The sequence below is a fragment of the Alosa pseudoharengus genome, unplaced genomic scaffold, assembly GCF_046254945.1.
Source record: "Alosa pseudoharengus isolate Yale_2024_CS ecotype anadromous, Long Island Sound unplaced genomic scaffold, YU_APseudo_1.1 YU_APseudo_1.1_scf_23, whole genome shotgun sequence".
Lineage (NCBI taxonomy): Eukaryota > Metazoa > Chordata > Actinopteri > Clupeiformes > Clupeidae > Alosa > Alosa pseudoharengus.
In genome coordinates, this window is record NW_027468685.1 from 22,672,481 (window position 1) to 22,695,358 (window position 22,878).

Here is a 22,878-nt window from a genome sequence, read left to right on the forward strand (position 1 = left end):
TCTTACTCAATTACTGTAAAATATTTATAAAAATACATCCCATATAAAACTGACATTCATCTGAAAATGTAATTGTAGTACAAGAGTTTTGGTGTGAAAAACCTACCTTGGAATAGCTTTTGTATTTCTACGTTGTTCCTAAAGTCTGTTGTGGTGGACATAGGGTATACAGCCTTGACAAAGGGCATATTATGCTCTTGAACTTACTATATTAAAATTAATTTTAAGATTATAACACATATCTACTTGCCTTTATAATTCTGGCTTACTGTAGCTTTAAAGGCAGTGCATGTTTAAAATAAGACATATATTGTTTTCTAGAAAAGAATGGATTCTCATGAGGATAGAACTGCACCGGAGGAGAGAAGCATCACAACTGATGGTTAGATTTCCCTTTCCCCATCCATTGGATTAGATTAGATTAGACTCAACTTTATTGTCAAAGACAACAAGACAATAAAATGCAGTTTGCGTCTAATCAGAAGTGCAAAAAAGCAGAAAAGTGCAATGTTGATATACAAAGTATAGACAGGTGGTGTAGACAGGACAGGTTATAGTGCAGTGTAGACAGTAGTATGGTTGGTTTGCAGAAGGTGGTTTACAGTAATATAAATGAAATATAAATATGTGCAGTGTATTAGCAGTATCCTTATAAGAACAGACTATACATATGGCTATGTAGTATGAACAACATGTGCAGTGTAGACAATAAATATGGATATTTAGTATAAACCATATAGACAGATATGTATATACTGTACATCTATGTGCAGTATGGTAACAGTACCATTGTAGTGTAGAAACAGTTCCATCATAACTTAACAATTAAAATGTCTCGATAATAACATTTGTTAATCTTTTGTCATGTTATTCAGCTTCTCCATCTGCAGTTCAGCCAGCCTCCACAGAGCCCATATCAACAGAGGCTCACATGGGCGTCCATCAGCTGTCCACTTCCAGGATCCAGATGGAGATGTTGCCATTGCGTGACTACATTATGGATCTCAGTAAAGAGTAAGTAGCTCTCCTTGGGTCCACAATGAATTTCCCTTTGGCATATACTGTACCATTTTAGATAGCCATGTCAGTAAAGTATCATCATTTAATTTATTTCACAAATGTGCTTTTATCTAAGTGACTCACAGTGTAGTACATATATAGATTTTATATCAGTCCCAGGATCTTGCTCTAACAGGTGCTTTAGTAACTGTTAGTAATCAATTTCAATGTTTTGTTCTGAAGGGAATGGGATTCATTTTCTGATGCTATGACCAACCCTGTAAGTACAATTGGTCTTAATTGCTGAGTGATTTTTTCCTGATCAGAAATGTTGTGTTGCAGTGTTCAAAATCAAATGGTTTCTCCCCATTCAAAACAGGTGACAAAGGCACATTTTCTTGAAGTGTGCTTGATCCTAGCTAAACATGTTAGTTTGAGTGCACTTAAAGTCATCATGCCAAGCCTTGCCAGAAGGCTAGGAGAGGACCCAGAGTTTTTGATGGCACCAGATGAGAGCCATGGCTATGTAAACGTCATCGTCACTAGGCCAAAAAACCCATCAATAATCTACATTGAAGATGATCAGGATGTCTTCAAACTTAAAAAGGGGGTCCTTACCAAGGTCATCTCTAAAGCAGGTAGCAGGTCATCTCTAAGATCCTGTGATGAGCCACTCATGAGCTCACGCAGTTCTTCTGGAAAGAGGTATGTTGTGCCAATGCCAATGGCCTGGCAGATTGACAGAGGTGGTGGCTGTAAGTTTGTGAATGTAATGTATGTGCTTGCTTGTGCATCTGGACTGTGTAATGGGATATGTAAATAAAACCTTTGAGCTTGTAGAGAATGTTATGGGCTAACTCCCAACTATTGTGATTTTCTGAAGGTCCAGCACCTCCCTGCAAACTACTTCATTACCCCAGCATGGAATCACAAAGGACCATATCCTGCGAAATGTCCAGATGAGTCTTACTAAATTGAATAAAGCTGGCTTAACTCCAAATTCTGAAGAATGGATTGACGCAATTGTGACAAAAGTCACACAAGCTATAGACTCAACCTTTAATGAGACCAGCCCAGACTTGCAAAGCTCATCAAGATTTGCACTTTCACTTCAAAAGATCAAGAGTATTGAACTAATGAAAAATATTTCTTTGAAGTTGAAAACATATATGGCTCAACAACACAAGCCCAGACTGACTTCTTCTCTTGTGGAAGACATGGAAAACAATTCCATTTTGGTTTCAACTACTGCAGAGGCAATGACTACCATCATACAGGAAATGGAAACATGTTTGGATGGAAATGACAAAACCCATCCTACTAAAAAACTACTTGCAACTATGAAGAGGGCTGTTAAAATGCTGGCTTGCCAAAGTGTTTCTTCTAAGGATATCCTTGCTCTTGGTACTCTTGGTACCGATGACCTTGGTGAGTTCAACGTTTCTGAGAAAGAAAAGCTTGGCCAGAATTCAGGTCAAGGTTCAAGCATTGCATTGGACAGGCTCTCAAGTGACCAATTCCGCACAAAGGCAAAGAAGGCTATCAGTGACGTTCTCACTGAAAAGGTCAAAGTAGTGCATTCCACATCTTCAGCTGGACCTTGTTTTCCATCTGGGTCTGTTCTTAAGAGTAACATCATTATGGAAGACAAGGATCTTTTCTCTAGCTGTTCTCCTCATCTAGTTCACTCTGTTGGTTCTATGATCGTCGATGCATTTGTGGAGGAGATTACATCTATAATAGAATCCACTGAATGTGCAGGAGAATCACTTACAAATGAGGAAACAGCAAGTGACACCCAATTCAGTGAGCCCTCTGTGGTACCAATTACTTTTAAAAATCAGACTGTTGAAGCGGCCAAAGGGCTTTACAACAAAGTCCAACGAAAGATCGGGGTGTTTTTCAAGAACCCACTGATTCTGTGGCGCAAAAGCATGTCAATCCCTGATATTGAAAAAATAGAGGCCCTGCAGGTGACGGATGCTTTTTCTGCTCAGAACCCTCAGTACTCTGGTGTTCAACCAACCAGTACTTGCAGCGAGCAGCTTCAGCCCCATACCAGGCCATTTCTCAGAAAGACACATAGTGATGGCACACATAGTGTGGCTTTAGGTGAATTTAATTTGAACCAGACTCAGATTGATGAATGCACGAAAGAAGCCTTGAAAGGGATCCTTACCCCCTTCTTGTCTAAGGAGTCAGAGGAACCATCTTTATCCTTAAGCACATCGGCTGAGACGTTTGTGGAAAATGTCATTTTCCAACTGGATGATCTGATCTCTTCAACCTCTTCAATGACCTTAGAGAGCAGCAGTGACCAATCCAACAAGAACTCGTTTGAGAATGTCACAAGGACCTCTGATTCAACATCCAGAAAGTCTTCTTCCCTGGCATGTCTTCAAAAACTGTCTAGTGAAAGGTTTCAAACAAATGCTCTTAGGGCTGTAAGCGAAGCCGTACTTAAAACAGTAAGAAGCCATAATGCTAGTGGCACACTGGATCAACATTATTTGCCAGAAAGGGTTCAAGTGAGCTCCTTCTTTTTCCTTCCGGTGGAAAGAGAGGCTTCTGACACTGAAGCATTTGAGCAAGACAGACCTAATGTAGATGTAGATTCTGCTGCGTCAATAATGGCAGATCAGTTTGTGACTGACCTGCAGAGTTGTGTTGAGTCTTTGCATTCTATGAAGGACAAGCCACATAAGGGGAACTTCTTCTCTACAGCTTCAAAACTCCATCAACATTTGCTGAACAAGATGGAAGAGTTTTTTGGACAAATATCTTTCAAGGGAATCCGCTCATATAAACAACTAGTGAAGGAACCTACAGACGAGCAAAGTTCCATCAGTGAGGTTGAGCATCCCCCTTCGGAGGAGCACAACATCCATCCACTGGTCGATCCCAAGGACACCACCAAAGATATTCTGATCAAGGTTTTCACATTATATAAAGATGAGATGATGGGTGAAAATGCAGAGTGTGATATATCACCTGCTGTCTCAACTGAAGACCAAAGTATAATTCTGCAACTTGAAGCTTATTTTGCTGAGTCACCTGTTCAAAAACTTGGTGATGAGGATTACACTGACAAAACAGTCCCTTCACCTACAAAGCTTAGCCAGAAACTCTCAGAGGATGAGTTTCAAAGTAAAGCTGCAAAGCTTGTGAGTGATGTTTTATTGCTCGCTGTCAGGACTTTAACATACTCTCTAGATTCACAGGCAGACCCACAAATTTCTTCCCTGGAGGCACAGAATGCTGCTTCTGATTTAGTCACACAAGTGACTGATGTGGTGCAGAAAGTTTTGGAAGCCACAGCCTCAGACACTCCAGAAAGCTCATATGATATGAAAGACTGCACCGATATGGATATACAACCTTCACATAGCATCTCTCAAACATCTGAAGATGATATTGAGACAATTTGGTCCAACACTTGCAAAACATTCCAAAGCTTCAAGAGAAAACTGAAAAAAATATTTTCCAAGTACCGCCACACACAACCCAAAGCTGAGGACGAAGACAAAGAAGCTATTAACAAGGCGTTTGGTTTTATTCTGGAGGAACTTGCACGGTCTGTTGATTTGGATGAGGACCACCAAATGATAAGAGGTATAGTCAATGCAATGATAGACAACATTGGAGAGGAGGATGTCCACTTAATGAAAGAACCACAAAGGGCGAATTCCTCCTCATCCACTGCTTCCAAAAGCAAACTATCAAAACTGAGCTCTGAGGTCTTACCCGGTGCAGTCCTCAGCCTTAGTGAGACACCTGCTGAAGCACCTCCAGTGCACCATCTTTATATTGACATGGATGAAAATGAGCCCTCTCCTATGTCTCGTGAATCAATCGTCAACATTGTAAACACCATCTCTGCTGAGCTGGATGTGCAGAATGAGGATTGTTCGCTCTCACTCACTCAGGATCTTACCTCAGTGGGGGAAAGGCTGGAGAGATTGCTGTGTGATGAGAGACTGAGCTCACTCTCGCACAATCTTGCTAACCTGATTCACCATCTTTGCTTTAAGGACCAAAAAGGAATGGCTGCCACAAAGTCTGCTTCTGATTCTCTACTTTTGAGCATGGGACAGAGTGGCAAATCCCCCCCAAAAAATATTGTCAGACAGATTGTGCAGATTTATGCTGAGGAGACAGTAAGGCATTTGTTCCTTCCTTGCTTCAACAATCCATCACCTTGGAATATGGATGTGGAAGGAGTTTTCCAACATGCTTCATCCTCTGTATCTTGCCCCAGTTTCCTACATTCCTTATCTGAAATAGTACCCAAAGGTGCCTCGAGATCTCCTTCGCAAATACTGCAGAGCACATTACAAGTTCTTACCACAGTCATGACGAGGGATGTCATGAACATGCTAGCCCCGACTCTGCAAATAACAGGGGATTTAGAGGGGCAAGCGGACCAGCAGCCGGTACCAGAGCATCTCTTTGGCAGACCTTGCTCAGGTGATCCCACGCAGATTTCAGTGAGCAAGGACATTTTAATAAGTTCCCCTTATCCTTCACTGAACCCAGTGGATTCCACCTCAGATGATTACACCAGCCTGGTCACTGTATTAGTCATTCGACTACTTTCTAAGTTGAATGATCAAGAGTCACTTTCTGATGATATGTTAGATATATGTAGAGTGCTAATTAACAGGGTAATTACAGAAATTGATGCTGCCTTGGGCATAGCAAAAAGTATGGCCTGTCTATATGACGTGAGCATTAAAAAAGTATTCAGAGCCGTTTACAATGATCTCATGCATGAGTTTGGCAGTAAGGACATTCTCCTGAAGGCGATGATGTCAGAGAATCCTTGTTTTGAGAAGTCTCTGGTCACATCCCTAACACGTGAATTCATGCAAACCACTATTACGCCAAATCCAAAGGAAGAGAAGACCAAGAAGCGGACACTTAGTTTCCTACCAAAACTATCAAAAATCAAGGCCTTTTTTCATATCAAGGTAAAATATCTTTAATTGATATACTATAATTACGGTTTTGTTCAGATTCAAGTAATATGTTGTACTGTAGGCATACAGTTGCTACACAAAAATGTCAAAAGCTTATGTAGTGCTCCTCTCATAATTCACATTGTAGATGCTTTACAGCTTCTCTAATTAGAATTTACAATTGCCCCTTCTCCATTTTTTAAGCCATTTTATTGCATGCTTATTTATCAGAAATCAAAGTCAGGCAGTAGTAGAAAGGAGCAGTCCATCAACGTGGATCAGAACTCGGATCCGACATCTGCTCATGTTGATCCAGGTAAGACATTGGTCATTGTTGATAGCAACTCTGATTTTGCATGCAAAATTACAAAAACTACAGGATGACTGGGAAAATGTATGAACATAACTTTTGTGTTTTGTAGCTATCCTATGTGCAGACTGCTTACCTTGTGGTGCACCAGTTGACTCGAGTGACAAGACGACTATTGCTTCATCAGAAAAGAAAGCTCACAAGGGCTTTTTCTCCAGAATCATCTCTAATTTATCTAGAAAATCCCCCAAAATATGCCCAGAGGCACTTCATTAATATTCTAATAAACATAGCTGCATTCATTTGGGATTTTTTCTCTTTTAGCATTGAAAGGCCTCACCTCACTATAATCAATGTGTAAAATGTTCATTTTTCAAAGTGATATTGTAGTTTAAGCCGTACAGTGTATAAAAGTCCCTGGTCAATATGGCTAAAATGTTATATATGTATAATAATGGAGCTAATGAATGCTTTTCACTGTGGCTCACTGCATTTTTATTTATATATAAAAATTAGTGCTGTCAAACTATTAAAAAATTTAATCACGATTAACCGCTGAATTTCTATAGTTAATCACGATTAATCACATATTTTATTAGCCTGGCGGCAATCCTATATCATTGAAATGTATAGTCTGGAATCGAACCATTCACCTCGCTTAATCCAAGGGGCGGGCAGAGAATTGTCTTTTAAACTGCCTAGGCATGCAATAGGCCAGCGCTACGACCATATCATATACCAGTCCCTCCAGGAATTTGCGATGTTGCGATCGCAACAATTAACGCAAATTCAGCAAATCCTCGTGAATTCTGGGCGACCTCGCAATTTTGTCCAAACACTGCAACTTTGACCAATCATCATGGTTTCCCCGTAAAATTTCATCCATCACAAGAGCCCCTCGCGCAGAATATTGACTCAGATGCCACACTCACTTCTGCAGAGACTGCCCTATAACTTGTTCACTCCTCTGCAGTTTTGATGACAATAACTAGAAGGCTAACGTTAATGATCTGCTTTACTTGCATCTGTCATCTCAACCTAGTGTTGCTAACCTGCCTAAGCTATGAAAGTAAGTTAATTAAGGCCTACTTGGTTTACTGACATTTGACAAACGTTTACACCTGGAGATGTCCTTTTAGCTCGTGTCATGTTTGCTAGCTTGTGGGCTCAGTTTGTGTAGTGCAGTGCTACTAAAATCATAGAAATGAATAACATTGTAAGACATTTACCTCTTCTATGATCCAAGAATGATTTCATACAAGTTATTTTTTAACATTTATTTTAACTAATGACATAGAAAACATTCCGAATTCTACCCACATATCGTAATGCACTATGCAAAAAGTTATTTCCAGTCATAGCCAAACACAGTGAGATGCAAGCGTTCCAATCCACTTAGATATGTTATTTCGCTACTCTCACGTCCTTAAAGTGGCAGGCAGTCAATTAGACTTACACACAACCAATGTAATAACATTAAAGAAAAGTGTAGTCTAATAGTTTAAATCAATATGAAATTACTAGATACTTAGTTGGTTATTAGGAATTATGCAAGTCACAGAATATGAATTATTAAAAAGATATGAACTTAATAGGCTATGAATTACAACATATATGAATGTATTGAAACATATGACATTATGCCATCTCTTTAGGGGGCTGTCTTTTTTGGACAGTTCTACGAAAGGTTATACTGCTTTGTGAATTACCCCAGTCAAAGTATTTACACAAATAAAGTAGGCCTACTTTGATTTTCTGTAACCCTTACTATTTACATTTACTTATACTTTTTAATAAGCATCAAGATGATCCGTGTAATGTTGGTCTTACTAACCTTAATTACCCTCAATTAAAAAATAATTTAAAAAAAAAAATTGCAACTATTTTTGCAATTTTCACTTCATCTCGCAATTTCTTCGCAACAAGCAGCTAAAAACACCACAACTTCCATCGCAATTCCTTCTTCGAAAGGAATGACTTAACTGCATTGTGTTGCTCAACTTTCAAAGAAAAGCACAAGTCCAACTCCTCCAAAGTTGACGCCAACGCCGATTCAAACAACCGCTCTTCGTTCGCCATAGCCACCTTCCTTGTTGTTCACCGTCGCAGGACTGTCGTTGTCGGATGACGTCCACGGCGTCAGCCAATAGAAATCCCTATGGTTTGGTACTAGACGTACAGGCTGAGCAAATTAATTTGCCGCTGCTAGGGTGCGTCTAGATTTCTAGGCTAATATTTTATCGCATGATTAAAATTCTATTATTTTGCATTTCTGAACTTTCCAGGAGTCCATGTTATCAATATAAAGCAATTATTGTGTATCTTGATTAGGATTCAAATGAAAGCAAAGCAAGTTACTTCATTAACTTAACTTTAATCACATATTTTAATCACATATTAAAATATGTGATTAAAATATGTGATCGCTGTGTGGGGCGGAAGCTGCACTGAATACAACAGGAAAGCCCTGCAGCGCATAGTGAACACAGCTGGAAGGATTATTGGTGCTTCACTCCCCTCCCTGAAGGACATTTACACCTCCCACCTCACCCGCAAGGCGACCACAATTGTGAGTGATGCAAGTCACCCCGCTCACAATTTGATTGATCTACTGCCCTCTGGGAAGAGGTACAGAAGCCTGCGCTCCCGCACCACCAGACTCACCAACAGCTTCATACACCAGGCTGTTAGGATGCTGAACTCTCTCCCCCCTCAGCTACATAACATCCTGGACTTTGGACCCACAATGGCTGCCTTGCACTACTCCACTTGTACACTTGTTGTTGTTGTCCTGTTGTCCTGAAAACACTTCTGAACACACTACATAACTTGCACCACTATGCCACTTGCATACTTAGGTCAAACAGAACTACCTCAGCCATTTATTGGCCTGACTTTTGCACTATTATATTGACTGTCTACTGTATGCACAATCTCAACCCAAATTTTGCTGCTCTTATTTCTTCATTGTATGTGCCTTCTTATTTACTTTTTATATTGTTTACTTGAATGTTATGTTTGTCTGTGAACTTAATTGGTAAAATATGTCTTGTCTCCACCGTGGGATAGTGGGAAACGTAATTTCGATCTCTTTGTATGTCTTGACATGTGAAGAAATTGACAATAAAGCAGACTTTGACTTTGAAGACGTAGGTCTATTTGATTATTTCAAATCAAATTTCAAAAGATGTGCAGCAGACCTGAGGCAACACAATATATTCTTCAGAAATATAGCTAATAAAGGGCATAACAAACATAAAATACTATATTCATTATCTTTGAGTTCAGTTGAAAATAAGGAACTTTTCGACATGAGTGCACTGCCATTTTATAGGCCTACAGTCTATTGTAGCCCTCCTTTGCACAAAAGGCTGACAAATAGAGGAAGGGTAAGTCTTATGTAAGGTTAAAGAATAATTATAAATACTCACTGGGACCAGCAGGATCAGAATTTCTAGGAACGCCTACAGAGCCAGGTGTACCAAACAATATTACCAGATAGAACACTCAACACAGTAGTTTATCTTTGGAAGGGCAGTAAACCACTTCCTTTTAATATAAAAGATGTATGTAATTAAACTACGAAAATAAATAATTGAAGCAAAAATAAAAGAAGTATTACCCGGGTAACAAAATAATAAACAAAATGGTAAAAAGATATCTAAATTCCAAATGTACAGATTAAAGAGTAAATCTACAGTTCAAAGTTCAAAGATTTCTTATTCTACAGTTCAAAGTTCAAAGATCTTATTCTACAGTTCAAAGATTTCTTATTCTACAGATCAATGTTCAAAGAGTCTTCTTTCTTCGCATGCAATTCTTCACAGGTTCATGGGAGGCTCGCCATCAAACTCATTCAAATCCATGCAAAAGATTTAAAAAAAAAACCGGACCAATGCGGGATCAAGCGTCGTATATGGGCGAAGACAGGTCGCCGGGTTGCTCAGACAGAGGTCAAAGTACCAAATAGATGCAAAAAGTTTCTCGTGTTGTTTAGTTATTCTCGTAAGATGTTAAGTTCATAGATGATCCTGGGCTGTTCGCTTCAAAGTTATTAAAAGTTAAATAATGGTGGTCGAGGTAAATGTAGTGGCTTTCACCACCTCGACTGTCTTCTGTATCGTTCAAGGAAGAAGTGGGCTCCGGTTCTAACGTCTCGCATAAGACTATCAGCTCACGCGATAGACTTATTTTCAAAAGAAAATATTAAGAAATACATTTCTAAAAAAAGTTTAAAATATTAAAAGTAATTCTAATATGGACGCTTGTGGTTTATCTAGTTGCAGATAAATTTTAGAAGTGTTTTTTGCAGTCCTTCTACCTGCTCTGATGTCATGCCTATTCACTACTGTTTAACAGGCTGACTAACCAGGGTTACACCATGGTGCACTGTCACTTGCCACACGAGTGGCGTCGACCGTGATTTACACGGTGGCAAAGTGCGATGCTGGTGTGCAAAGTTGTATTGAAAAGAATGGAATCTAATGTACAGTAAATGAATGTCGAAAGCAGAGTGCATCACACTCATGTCGGCATCGGTGTCCACAGCAATTTAAAACACCATTCATCTGACCGGGAGTTCGGAACTGCGTTGGTGTTTAAGTTTAAGTTAACAAGTGTGTGCAGCATGCCTTTACGTAGCCTACTAAAGGCGCATCATCATAAAGATAGGCTACATTTCATCTGCATCACGCCCCATTTTAGCGGAAAACAAGTTAACATACATATATCATTCTAATGGGAAAGACAGATAGCCTAATCACACCTTGATGTTACATCTAGTTATTAATTAATTAACAGTTATAAAGAATTATGTGTATGTAACTTACTCATGTCGAAACGATGTAGGCTACATTACAACCCATTCAGCACGTACTAGCTACACTTACCATATCCCATGTAAAACGGTTAGCTTGCTAGCTAGCTAACTGGAACTTCAGTATAACAGGCATAGCCAATTATCTCACCTAGTTGTAGGAAAAAGGCTACGTTCATATTACAAGTGATAGAATGAATGTGTGACTTATGTTTAGTTGATGTTATGACATGTAAAGTTAAGCTTGCCGAACTTATAGTCAGCCACGGGCAGTTTGACTGTGCCTACATACATTCGTGACACTCCTGTTAGTAGGCTAAACTGCAAAGAGCAAAAAATAGGAACATAATGGTCACATTAATCCCATAAACACACAGATAACTCTTACACCAACCTTATTTTGTGCCTTTTATTCACGAGATTTAGTAAGTAGGCCTATAACCCCTTTTCGCTCCCCACTTCTGTGCAGCATAGGTTTCCATTATCCAAACAGCTCCCTTTCCCCTAAAAGGGGCCGTGTACGCAGCACGGTCTAGCTAGATCCAGTGTGGTGTTGTAGTTGTTCTAACGTTACTAGTTGTTGCAACAGCTTGTGAAAAAACAACAAAGTTTGTTACACCAAAAAGAACGTTAATCTAGCGATAAAAAAAATTGACGCCGTTAAAATAGGTTTACGTTAACGCCGTTAATAACACGTTTAACTGACAGCACTAATATAAATGAGTTTGTAGCCTACTCCACAAGACATTTACACTGACATCAGAGAGAGACACAGCCTAAAGACTTGTAAACGGGGTTGCCGGTTCGAACCCCCGACCAGTAGGCACGGCTGAAGTGCCCTTGAGCAAGGCACCTAACCCCTCACTGCTCCCCTAGCTCTGCTGTTGTTGCAGGCAGCTCACTGCGCCGGGATTAATGTGTGCTTCACCTCACTGTGTGTTTACTGTGTGCTGAGTGTGTTTCACTAATTCACGGATTGGGATAAATGCAGAGACCAAATTTCCCTCACAGGATCAAAAGAGTATACTTATACATTTTGTTGTCCAGTGTGTAATGATTGATTAAAGAGTGTTTTTGAATGGGCAACAAGTTGTAGTGTTTGAAGGCAAGATTTGCTTTTGCTGCATGTTTTAAGTGTTTTGAGAGAGTAACAGCCTTTTGCAAGCAAAATGTGTCATTTTGTCCAGAGTGCTTTTGTTCAGACACGGGTGTTAACTGTTTTGAGAACGTGATGTCAGAGTTGACACAGGTATCAAAACTGTAACTGTTTTGCAAAAGGGTGTGAGAACTGTGTTCTCTTTATATCTGTTAAAAGACAAATTCAACAATGTATTTACATATTTAAAAACATACTGCTTTACAATCAGATTAAATTATTGCAATTACTTATAGTGATAAAGACATTCATACTACTGTTGTCCTTAAAGCCAGAATTTATTTTCTCAGACTACAGGTACTATGGATCTAGGCCAGACTCTCTGCGAAGTCATCTCCAAAAGTGGCGAGTTGAACTATTGTATATTTCAGGTGTTAAACACACCCTGTTAAATGACATCATGTAACTGCTGTATGCTGCTGATGTCACAAAGCCACAAATGTGACATCATAGGCCTAGTGCCTTATAAGAAGTACATTTCAGTTCAGTTTCAGTTCATTAGGCTACAATGCAAGCAACCAGCACTGATAAGTCTACAGCCTATTATAAAATGGGATGATATTTCAAACCAAAAGGTATGTGGAACAACTTTCAGCAGCTAGCTTTTTAATTAAATGCAATTAATGTCCTGGGGGCGTATCTACGGGGTGGGAGGCAGTGCCACGGAAAGGTAATCATTTTTATAGTCTGCACACAGCTTTCCACCGTTGCTCGTGGTGAAATATCTCATGAACTCTTCACTCGCATGGTGAATTGCATCCACATACTCTCATACATTATGCACTTTTCCACTAGTCTAAAACCCTGAGAATGAATCCTGATTACTCTCAAGTTCACGGACCTCGTGGGGTCACCTGAAATTCAAATGGGATCCGCTGAGTTATTCGGTATCTTACAATTGACCAGTACATTACATAAACATACGTATACATGAAATAAAAAGAATTATGAAAAAAACCCACGATATCCAAGGTAAGTAACTAATCGGATCCTTCATTACAATCTAGCTATGTAAAAATGAACGTAGACATCCCGCATGAGATCATCATGGGTAATAATGCTTGATCAACGTTCCAAACAAAGTAGCAAAAAAACCAGGCGAGTTAGTCAAACAAACAAACAAATTAGTTTACTAGGACATTTGGGCAAAATACCGCTCTCAACTGAATGTTACAGCAGAGAGGAGATGCGCTCTCTCATAAATGAATGAATGATGGGGGTCGCCAATGTTTAAGGTTGGGAACCCCTGCCCTACAATGTAATGACATTAAAGATAAATGTAAGTCAATATGAAAATCATGTAAAATGTAAGTCAAAATAAAAATCAAGAAAATCCCACAAACAAAACAGCCTGGAACGCTATGTAGTTTCTCAGGGAATACTGAAGGGAGGAGTGAGCTACCTCTCTGGTGTGTTTTGTTAGGGACTCACCATTCGCAGTGCTCAGACCGAGGGGCGGGATAATTAGTTGTCTTTCAAATTCCCTAGGCCTACGTGACGAATTCCTGCTCAATCACAGACTGCATAGCAGACATAGAATGGAAAACCAATTTTTACCTTGGCTTTGCTGAATAAGGAGAGTTCGATTCATGGCCGTAACTGGAAACACGTCTTCAGACTTTAAAATTAGGCCTACCACCAAAAATTGGTTGAATCTGAACAAAGACAGACTGTAATGCTATAGCATAGCCTATAGATTGACACAAGAGAGAGATCAGGCAGAAATTGTGAACGGTTTCTGGCTGCAAGGCAGAGAACAGGGTCAAATACTCCATTCTGTCATCTTTACTCCAGAGCCAAGTTAGCCTACTTCATTTGTTTGTCCATCCATTTCCAGTTTTTCAGTTGGCCGCCCATCGTACTGCGCAAACTCGAACTTAACTTTGTGACGCATCGAATCTTGTAACTCGTCGGATAGATGGCAGAGCCCGTATTCTCTGTAGATGGTTCACAGAGAAATTCTTCTCATAGCCACACTTCCTTCACCTTCAAAGTCATCGAAGTTAAACATTTATTTGTAGGTTTACTTGCCTCTATGTAATGCTTTACCTTAACATACAATGGTCTTGTAGGCTACATAGATTTTCCATGGGTTTTGCTCATGAGTTTCCGTGCTGGCTGGAATTATAGCTTGTTATCCAAACAGTTATCACCCTACGGTGCGACGGGCATAACTTCTAGCTTCCCTACAACCGGACATGTGAAATATTCTTCTTACGGGAACCCAACGTCACGTATGCTTACGAGGTAGGCCTAGTTGAGCCTGTTTTGCCTTATATTGTCTATAATACAAAAGCTACAATGTCGGCACAGGATATAATTATATGAAGTTATGGGAATTCTAAAAAATCCTACTGCTTCTATGGGGCTAAAGGGCTAAATTAAAATGGGCCCTCCAGCCCGCAAAATAAATGGACCAGCAGACTAGACTACTCTGTTGTTTTCAACGGGAGAGCACTGACACAATAGCCTAGAAATCTAGACGCACCCTAGCGGCGGCAAATTAATTTGCTCAGCCTGTACATTGCAATGATATTATGGCCCGCCCCCTTGCACAGAGCAGGAACGACTGCACAGAGCAGGAACGACGGCTTGAGAAGTTACGTTTAAAATGAAAAAAAAATGAATAAGGTTTTATTATGTAGCCTAGCCTAATGTTCTAAATGACATAGCTTATTGTTAAATGATGCCAATTTTTTATTTGAACATGACTGATTGGCTATGCGGAGACTGTTAAAAAAATGATAGGCCTACATGCATTCAGCACCAGAACATTAAAGGCGTTTACAAACGGAAGTTGGTGAGGAGCGTGACAGAATTGACAATGCCTCCTTTATTTCGCAGTACCTGCCGAAGCAGCAGCATCGGCTTAACCCTCACGCCTCCAGTCTTCCTTAGTTAGAATAAAAGGTGTGAATGACTATGACTATGATCCAGCATGACTCCCGCCAGCGCAGTTGACTCTTGCATGATCCCACGAAACACTTCAGGACCCTGGTCAGAGACCTCGCCAAACACGCTTTGCTATCGCATGTCTTTATGCAAATTTCGGATCGTGACCTAGTGAATTATTCAAAATGAGGGCAGCAATCATGTCCGAAAGTGGCGAGTTGAACTATTGTAGTCTATATTCCAGGTATTAAATCAATGTTAAATTCCATACATCCATCTAGCAGATTTCCTTTAGGCTACACTTGGCCAAGCCCTAGGGCTAATGACATCATGCACGTAAGCTGTATGGTGATGTCACAAAGCCACAAATATGACATCATACAATGCCTTATAGAAGAAGTCCATTTCAGTTCAGCTTCAGTTCATTAGGCCACAATGCAAGCAACCAGAGCTGATTAGCCTATAGCCTATGATAAAATGGAATGATATTTCAAACGACAAGGTATGTGGAACAACTTACGGCAACTTTTTAATTAAATGCAATTGATACTAGGCTATTTAGTAACCAAACCAAAATCCATATCAGTTCAGTTAATTTAAGCCATATAGCATCTAGCCATGTATTAGACAAAGACCAGACAGTTACCTAACATCAGAGAACAGGTCAAATATTCCAATTGTCCATACTGTCATCTAACTCTGGTGCCAAATTCAATCATTTGTGTAGCCAATTGCTGGTCTATATGTCATATGATCACAACATTCATCCACTCTACTCTTTTCTTACTCAATTACTGTAAAATATTTATAAAAATACATCCCATATAAAACTGACATTCATCTGAAAATGTAATTGTAGTACAAGAGTTTTGGTGTGAAAAACCTACCTTGGAATAGCTTTTGTATTTCTACGTTGTTCCTAAAGTCTGTTGTGGTGGACATAGGGTATACAGCCTTGACAAAGGGCATATTATGCTCTTGAACTTACTATATTAAAATTAATTTTAAGATTATAACACATATCTACTTGCCTTTATAATTCTGGCTTACTGTAGCTTTAAAGGCAGTGCATGTTTAAAATAAGACATATATTGTTTTCTAGAAAAGAATGGATTCTCATGAGGATAGAACTGCACCGGAGGAGAGAAGCATCACAACTGATGGTTAGATTTCCCTTTCCCCATCCATTGGATTAGATTAGATTAGACTCAACTTTATTGTCAAAGACAACAAGACAATAAAATGCAGTTTGCGTCTAATCAGAAGTGCAAAAAAGCAGAAAAGTGCAATGTTGATATACAAAGTATAGACAGGTGGTGTAGACAGGACAGGTTATAGTGCAGTGTAGACAGTAGTATGGTTGGTTTGCAGAAGGTGGTTTACAGTAATATAAATGAAATATAAATATGTGCAGTGTATTAGCAGTATCCTTATAAGAACAGACTATACATATGGCTATGTAGTATGAACAACATGTGCAGTGTAGACAATAAATATGGATATTTAGTATAAACCATATAGACAGATATGTATATACTGTACATCTATGTGCAGTATGGTAACAGTACCATTGTAGTGTAGAAACAGTTCCATCATAACTTAACAATTAAAATGTCTCGATAATAACATTTGTTAATCTTTTGTCATGTTATTCAGCTTCTCCATCTGCAGTTCAGCCAGCCTCCACAGAGCCCATATCAACAGAGGCTCACATGGGCGTCCATCAGCTGTCCACTTCCAGGATCCAGATGGAGATGTTGCCATTGCGTGACTACATTATGGATCTCAGTAAAGAGTAAGTAGCTCTCCTTGGGTCCACAATGAATTTCCCTTTGGCATATACTGTACCATTTTAGATAGCCATGTCAGTAAAGTATCATCATTTAATTTATTTCACAAATGTGCTTTTATCTAAGTGACTCACAGTGTAGTACATATATAGATTTTATATCAGTCCCAGGATCTTGCTCTAACAGGTGCTTTAGTAACTGTTAGTAATCAATTTCAATGTTTTGTTCTGAAGGGAATGGGATTCATTTTCTGATGCTATGACCAACCCTGTAAGTACAATTGGTCTTAATTGCTGAGTGATTTTTTCCTGATCAGAAATGTTGTGTTGCAGTGTTCAAAATCAAATGGTTTCTCCCCATTCAAAACAGGTGACAAAGGCACATTTTCTTGAAGTGTGCTTGATCATAGCTAAACATGTTAGTTTGAGTGCACTTAAAGTCATCATGCCAAGCCTTGCCAGAAGGCTAGGAGAGGACCCAGAGTTTTTGATGGCACCAGATGAGAGCCATGGCTATGTAAACGTCATCGTCACTAGGCCAAAAAACCCATCAATAATCTACATTGAAGATGATCAGGATGTCTTCAAACTTAAAAAGGGGGTCCTTACCAAGGTCATCTCTAAAGCAGGTAGCAGGTCATCTCTAAGATCCTGTGATGAGCCACTCATGAGCTCACGCAGTTCTTCTGGAAAGAGGTATGTTGTGCCAATGCCAATGGCCTGGCAGATTGACAGAGGTGGTGGCTGTAAGTTTGTGAATGTAATGTATGTGCTTGCTTGTGCATCTGGACTGTGTAATGGGATATGTAAATAAAACCTTTGAGCTTGTAGAGAATGTTATGGGCTAACTCCCAACTATTGTGATTTTCTGAAGGTCCAGCACCTCCCTGCAAACTACTTCATTACCCCAGCATGGAATCACAAAGGACCATATCCTGCGAAATGTCCAGATGAGTCTTACTAAATTGAATAAAGCTGGCTTAACTCCAAATTCTGAAGAATGGATTGACGCAATTGTGACAAAAGTCACACAAGCTATAGACTCAACCTTTAATGAGACCAGCCCAGACTTGCAAAGCTCATCAAGATTTGCACTTTCACTTCAAAAGATCAAGAGTATTGAACTAATGAAAAATATTTCTTTGAAGTTGAAAACATATATGGCTCAACAACACAAGCCCAGACTGACTTCTTCTCTTGTGGAAGACATGGAAAACAATTCCATTTTGGTTTCAACTACTGCAGAGGCAATGACTACCATCATACAGGAAATGGAAACATGTTTGGATGGAAATGACAAAACCCATCCTACTAAAAAACTACTTGCAACTATGAAGAGGGCTGTTAAAATGCTGGCTTGCCAAAGTGTTTCTTCTAAGGATATCCTTGCTCTTGGTACTCTTGGTACCGATGACCTTGGTGAGTTCAACGTTTCTGAGAAAGAAAAGCTTGGCCAGAATTCAGGTCAAGGTTCAAGCATTGCATTGGACAGGCTCTCAAGTGACCAATTCCGCACAAAGGCAAAGAAGGCTATCAGTGACGTTCTCACTGAAAAGGTCAAAGTAGTGCATTCCACATCTTCAGCTGGACCTTGTTTTCCATCTGGGTCTGTTCTTAAGAGTAACATCATTATGGAAGACAAGGATCTTTTCTCTAGCTGTTCTCCTCATCTAGTTCACTCTGTTGGTTCTATGATCGTCGATGCATTTGTGGAGGAGATTACATCTATAATAGAATCCACTGAATGTGCAAGAGAATCACTTTCAAATGAGGAAACAGCAAGTGACACCCAATTCAGTGAGCCCTCTGTGGTACCAATTACTTTTAAAAATCAGACTGTTGAAGCGGCCAAAGGGCTTTACAACAAAGTCCAACGAAAGATCGGGGTGTTTTTCAAGAACCCACTGATTCTGTGGCGCAAAAGCATGTCAATCCCTGATATTGAAAAAATAGAGGCCCTGCAGGTGACGGATGCTTTTTCTGCTCAGAACCCTCAGTACTCTGTTCAACCAACCAGTACTTGCAGCGAGCAGCTTCAGCCCCATACCAGGCCATTTCTCAGAAAGACACATAGTGATGGCACACATAGTGTGGCTTTAGGTGAATTTAATTTGACCCAGACTCAGATTGATGAATGCATGAAAGAAGCCTTGAAAGGGATCCTTACCACCTTCTTGTCTAAGGAGTCAGAGGAACCATCTTTATTCTTAAGCACATCGGCTGACACGTTTGTGGAAAATGTCATTTTCCAACTGGATGATCTGATCTCTTCAACCTCTTCAATGACCTTAGAGAGCAGCAGTGACCAATCCAACAAGAACTCGTTTGAGAATGTCACAAGGACCTCTGATTCAACATCCAGAAAGTCTTCTTCCCTGGCATGTCTTCAAAAACTGTCTAGCGAAAGGTTTCAAACAAATGCTCTTAGGACTGTAAGCGAAGCCGTACTTAAAACAGTAAGAAGCCATAATGCTAGTGGCACACTGGATCAACATTATTTGCCAGAAAGGGTTCAAGTGAGCTCCTTCTTTTTCCTTCCGGTGGAAAGAGAGGCTTCTGACACTGAAGCATTTGAGCAAGACAGACCTAATGTAGATGTAGATTCTGCTGCGTCAATAATGGCAGATCAGTTTGTGACTGACCTGCAGAGTTGTGTTGAGTCTTTGCATTCTATGAAGGACAAGCCACATAAGGGGAACTTCTTCTCTACAGCTTCAAAACTGCATCAACATTTGCTGAACAAGATGGAAGAGTTTTTTGGTCAAATATCTTTCAAGGGAATCCGCTCATATAAACAACTAGTGAAGGAACCTACAGACGAGCAAAGTTCCATCAGTGAGGTTGAGCATCCCCCTTCGGAGGAGCACAACATCCACCCACTGGTCGATCCCAAGGACACCACCAAAGATATTCTGATCAAGGTTTTCACATTATATAAAGATGAGATGATGGGTGAAAATGCAGAGTGTGATATATCACCTGCTGTCTCAACTGAAGACCAAAGTATAATTCTGCAACTTGAAGCTTATTTTGCTGAGTCACCTGTTCAAAAACTTGGTGATGAGGATTACACTGACAAAACAGTCCCTTCACCTACAAAGCTTAGCCAGAAACTCTCAGAGGATGAGTTTCAAAGTAAAGCTGCAAAGCTTGTGAGTGATGTTTTATTGCTCGCTGTCAGGACTTTAACATACTCTCTAGATTCACAGGCAGACCCACAAATTTCTTCCCTGGAGGCACAGAATGCTGCTTCTGATTTAGTCACACAAGTGACTGATGTGGTGCAGAAAGTTTTGGAAGCCACAGCCTCAGACACTCCAGAAAGCTCATATGATATGAAAGACTGCACTGATATGGATATACAACCTTCACATAGCATCTCTCAAACATCTGAAGATGCTATTGAGACAATTTGGTCCAACACTTGCAAAACATTCCAAAGCTTCAAGAGAAAACTGAAAAAAATATTTTCCAAGTACCGCCACACACAACCCAAAGCTGAGGACGAAGACAAAGAAGCTATTAACAAGGCGTTTGGTTTTATTCTGGAGGAACTTGCACAGTCTGTTGATTTGGATGAGGACCACCAAATGATAAGAGGTATAGTCAATGCAATGATAGACAACATTGGAGAGGAGGATGTCCAGTTAATGAAAGAACCACAAAGGGCAAATTCCTCCTCATCCACTGCTTCCAAAAGCAAACTATCAAAACTGAGCTCTGAGGTCTTACCCGGTGCAGTCCTCAGCCTTAGTGAGACACCTGCTGAAGCACCTCCACTGCACCATCTTTATATTGACATGGATGAAAATGAGCCCCCTCCTATGTCTCGTGAATCAATCGTCAACATTGTAAACACCATCTCTGCTGAGCTGGATGTGCAGAATGAGGATTGTTCGCTCTCACTCACTCAGGATCTTACCTCAGTGGGGGAAAGGCTGGAGAGATTGCTGTGTGATGAGAGACTGAGCTCACTCTCGCACAATCTTGCTAACCTGATTCACCATCTTTGCTTTAAGGACCAAAAAGGAATGGCTGCCACAAAGTCTGCTTCTGATTCTCTACTTTTGAGCATGGGACAGAGTGGCAAATCCCCCCCAAAAAATATTGTCAGACAGATTGTGCAGGTTTATGCTGAGGAGACAGTGAAGCATTTGTTCCTTCCTTGCTTCAACATTCCATCACCTTGGAATATGGATGTGGAAGGAGTTTTCCAACATGCTTCATCCTCTGCATCTTGCCCCAGTTTCCTACATTCCTTATCTGAAATAGTACCCCAAGGTGCCTTGAGATCTCCTTCACAAATACTGCAGAGCACATTACAAGTTCTTACCACAGTCATGACGAGGGATGTCATGAACATGCTAGCCCCGACTCTGCAAACAACAGGGGATTTAGAGGGGCAAGCGGACCAGCAGCCGGTACCAGAGCATCTCTTTGGCAGACCTTGCTCAGGTGATTCCATGCAGATTTCAGTAAGCAAGGATATTGTAATGGGTTCCCCTTATCCTTCACTGAACCCAGTGGATTCCACCTCAGATGATTACACCAGCCTGGTTACTGTATTAGTCATTCGACTTCTTTCTAAGTTGAATGATCAAGAGTCACTTTCTGATGATATGTTAGACATATGTAGAGTGCTAATTAACAGGGTAATTACAGAAAATGATGCTGCCTTGGGCATAGCGAAAAGTATGGCCTGTGTATATGATGTGAGCATTAAAAAAGTATTTAGAGCCGTTTACAATGATCTCATGCATGAGTTTGGCAGTAAGGACATTCTCCTGAAGGCGATGATGTCAGAGGATCCTTGTTTTGAGAAGTCTCTGGTCACATCCCTAACACGTGAATTCATTCAAACCACTATTACGCCAAATCCAAAGGAAGAGAAGACCAAGAAGCGGACCCTTAGTTTCCTACCAAAACTATCAAAAATCAAGGCCTTTTTTCATATCAAGGTAAAATATATTTAATTGATACTATAATTACGGTTTTGTTTAGATTTGAGTAATATGTTGTAGAAAAGCATACATTTATGTAGTGCTCCTCTCATAATTCACATTGTAGATGCTTTAAAGCTTCTCCAAACATAATTAGAATTTACAATTGCCCCTTTTCCATTTTTTAAGCCATTTTATTGCATATGCTAATTTATCAGACATCAAAGTCAGGCAGTAGTAGAAAGGAGCAGTCCATCAACGTGGATCAGAATCCGACATCGGCTCATGTTGATCCAGGTAAGACATTGGTCATTGTTGATAGCAACTCTGATTTTGCGTACAAAATTACAAAAACTACAGGATGACTGGGAAAATGTATAAAGTGATCATAACTTTTGTGTTTTGTAGCTGTCCTATGTGCAGAGTGCTTACCTTGTGGTGCACCAGTTTGCTCCAGTGACAAGACTATCACCATCGCTTCATCAGAGAAGAAAGCTCACAAGGGCTTTTTCTCCAAAATCATCTCTAGTTTATCTAGAAAATCCCCAAAGATACACCCAGAGGCACTTCATTAATATTCTAATAAACATATCTGCATTCATTTTGGACCTTTACTCTTTTAGCATTGGAAGGCTTCACTTTACTGTAATCAATGTGTAAAATGTTCATCTTTCATGATATTGTAGATTTAGCCTTACAGTGCACAACAATTGCAACTAGTTTTTTGGTAAATGAGGTGTAGTTTAGGCCTACTCTACAAGACATTGGCACTGACTTCTGAACACAGCGTAATACTACCACCTCGTGGAGACACATTTTTGTGCATTTCACTTATCTAGTCTCTACAAAGCAGGTCACCGTTTTGTCTCTGGATAATTCGTCATCAATTGGTGGTTCAAAGAAAACGGTTATGATTTCGTTCTTCCTGGAATTAAGTTATTAGACTAAGCGTAGGCCACGTATTCGGCATTTGTAGTGTAAGCTGGGACCTACGTTATTTCGAAAGTCCAAAATGGTT

General features: G+C 40.0%; 3 long non-coding RNA genes across 3 annotated transcripts; all 3 read left to right on the forward strand.

The window, feature by feature from the left end:
- The first annotated feature begins 897 nt into the window (after positions 1-897).
- Positions 898-1,478, forward strand: LOC143140288 (uncharacterized). The gene is made up of 3 exons (XR_012990626.1): positions 898-1,014; positions 1,243-1,279; positions 1,379-1,478. It is a non-coding gene; the product is annotated as an uncharacterized LOC143140288 (long non-coding RNA).
- Positions 1,479-16,804: 15,326 nt separating this feature from the next.
- On the forward strand, positions 16,805-17,390 carry LOC143140287 (uncharacterized). The gene is made up of 3 exons (XR_012990624.1): positions 16,805-16,926; positions 17,155-17,191; positions 17,291-17,390. It is a non-coding gene; the product is annotated as an uncharacterized LOC143140287 (long non-coding RNA).
- A 3,359-nt stretch (positions 17,391-20,749) lies between these two features.
- Positions 20,750-22,878, forward strand: LOC143140917 (uncharacterized). The gene is made up of 3 exons (XR_012990704.1): positions 20,750-21,878; positions 22,079-22,157; positions 22,269-22,878. It is a non-coding gene; the product is annotated as an uncharacterized LOC143140917 (long non-coding RNA).